This window comes from Macrobrachium nipponense, chromosome 48 (assembly GCF_015104395.2).
Source record: "Macrobrachium nipponense isolate FS-2020 chromosome 48, ASM1510439v2, whole genome shotgun sequence".
Lineage (NCBI taxonomy): Eukaryota > Metazoa > Arthropoda > Malacostraca > Decapoda > Palaemonidae > Macrobrachium > Macrobrachium nipponense.
The window spans coordinates 6,560,708-6,563,912 of NC_087223.1; positions in this window are offsets into that span (position 1 = coordinate 6,560,708).

Sequence of the window (3,205 nt, forward strand, 5' to 3'; positions counted from 1 at the left end):
TAAAATATCACAAAATTTACATAGTCTTTCATGGCATTTGATAAAGAGTAAAATGAACAGCCTACAAAATATCTCAAACTCAAACATTGCCATATAATAGTAAAGTCATGTAATAAGGAGAAAATAACTCCTGTAGTTATCTTAGCTGACCTACAATTACAGCAATACAGTAATGCATTCAATGAAGGTGTTTTTGCAGGTTCATACATCATAAGTACCTTTAACACCAGGCTTTATTTTAATAGATTACTTTTTAGTTTAATAATCAAAAGAGAAAGCATCTTGCAGCTTATCTCAAGACCTTTTTCATTTGCGGTGCCACTGAAGAGAGCATTTCCAGTGTTTAAAAGAAGTACTATTTTAATGATTAAAAATCAAGGTATACTATAATGTACTGAAATACAGTTTACCATTCTTGCAAAAAAATGACACTACACAATGACACTAAACAAAATAAGTACAGTAAGAATAATGGCATTCTTCTTCTTCCCAAACAATACACCAGGAAATTAAGGCTTGGCAAATGACAAGAATTATGGCAAAGAGGTTTTTCTTTTGTGTGTTACAAATACGTTAGGGCGTGAATATATTTTTGCACGCAATTTTGAGACATCTTGTCTCTTTAGTAATAAATTTTACAGCAAATTTGAAAACACATTTCCCACAACTCCTCTTATTTGAAATTGACAGACGAGCTCCGACAGGTCGACTTTACTTGCAAACAAAAGACCAAAGCTGTAGCACCATTAAAAGTACCAAAAAATATAAGACACAAATCAGCTCTGTGTGACAACAACCGAATCTAAAGCTACAACCAATACTTTAATTTACCAAACCATCAATTCAACCTACAGGTCTGAATCATTTAGGAAATTGTTTCCAAATGAATTTACGTCACTCAATCTGTTGACTGGGAGCATATTCATAATATATTTATCATACGTAGTAATTATGTAACTACTATTCTTGAAACAACCTTCAGCCTTTCCAAATTAATATTCGTACACAATACAAATATATAGACCAATGGTTATATGTTTGACATAAGACAAAACTACAAAGGTGGTATCCTTCTAAATTCAACTTAGGCAAACACTGGCAGAGTTAACTTTGAAGTGTGAACAATTTACAGACAAAGAAACAATTAAATTACAAATTGTGACATAAATAAAAAAAAAGAACCTAGCAATTTAAAACTGGCTTCTGAGCCCTGAAAAATAAAATATGCAAAAGTTTGATTACATGCTGCTGTATCTTGCATAGATGAGTAATCATTTCCCACACAGTGAATACAATAAAAACCTTTGCTACAAATAATATATGATGCGAGACTACAGTTCGTTTATCTCGATAGATGCTTTGTGTACTGTAAATCTGGGTCAACGTACGTCAACCATGCTCTATCCTGGAATGACTACTGACTGAATATGCAACCTTGACTATGGTATGTCACAGCTAACTTTATTCCTCCACACAAATGTGTAAGGTACTTCTCCCTAGGTGTCGAATCTAAATAAAAGGCAACGCAATCCAGCAATATAAAAAAAAAATTTGGAGTAAAATCCCACATGATATAGACTTTTGGTGCCATTTAAAACTATAGTTTCTAATTGGTATAACTAAACATTTCAATCACTGTTGTTTTGCTATGCATTCCTGTACTAATAGAAAGGAATAAGTTTGTTTCTGTCTATTGTTAAATTCTTTCAAATGAACATATCACTTTCTGAGGAATATTGCAAATATAAACTAGTATTGCTTGTTGTCTAATTATTTCGTACTGAACCATATATATACCAAGCTATTCAAACAATTACAAAAATAATCTGGCCCTACGCACTAAACAATGGCCTACATCTACGTACAATCACAAGCTACAACAATTTACTGTTGTACTACAATATGAAAAGAAGGAATTCAAAATTATGGAAAACAGATTATGGAGAATTTTAAATGATGCTTTTTCCTACTACAACAGGGCTAGAATGAGGCATTAATTGTCATAAAATCCATGGTAGTTTTCCACTTAAGCAAGATTCAGGAAATTTGTCTACTTGTGATCACTTCATTTATATAATGCTTCAAATACTTCAATCCTAAAAATCAACTCAAAACCTACACACACTAACACACACACCCAAAGGAACAAAACATAGGACTTAAAGAACAAATACAAAGGACCCACGGTATTTCATACCCACACACAAATATAAACAGAGATATAAATGTACATACTCCAAAAATATACAAAAAATAATGCAATGCTATATGTAACTGAATACAAATACGTACATTACTGCATATATATATTTAAATTAAGTCCTCAAAGATCCACTTCATTGTGAAGGGGCAGCTGCCTGATTCTTTGAAAGGTCAGGACGTCCACGAAAATCAGAAAAGTTTGTCAGGATTTTCATGAAATAAGGATCTTTGAGGGCTTATGCTTATGTAATTTTCATCACTACACGACTCAAATTCTTAAAATTCCAACACCCATGAATAAAGCAAATATATCTTGTAGTATAGCCAATGGCAACCGGGAACTGACAAGCAGAGTAAACGAATAAACGAATCTACCACCCTTATTTATGCCGTGACCTAAATCTTTAAAAAGTGTTACCCAATCTGACGGATTCTTTCTCACATATTGTGCTTGCTAAAATATCTGTATTTACTATGCATATATATCAAATACTCTTATACAAAACATATATATTAGACTGTAGTGTCATCTACTCTATGCATCTGCCTCACGAAACTAAGTCAGGCTACGAAAAGACGGCACCACAGTTACTGCATCGGCGTTCGCGCATGGCCAGGCAGCAGAGAATTCCGATGGGGAAGAACCAGAAAGCGCAGCAGAGTCCGGCTAATGTGAAGTCTTCACTGAGGACACCGACCTATAAATGCAATGAGAGTGATTAGCCTAGAACTTATCTTGAACACTGAAAAAATTCATAATGACGTGGTTAAATTGTGGTTCATTAAAAGTCCACAATTGTATTTTTGGCAAATATTAAATGTTCTGAACAGCATGTTTATGGGAATTTTCATATGAAACTTTATTATTTAGATACTTACTTAGCTTATATCTCCTCACCTATCAGCGTGGAATATAAGCTGGTAAGATTTATCCCAAATAAATTTATATTTCATAATAATGAATGAAGCTGTTAAATAATAATTATGACAAGGACTGCATCAG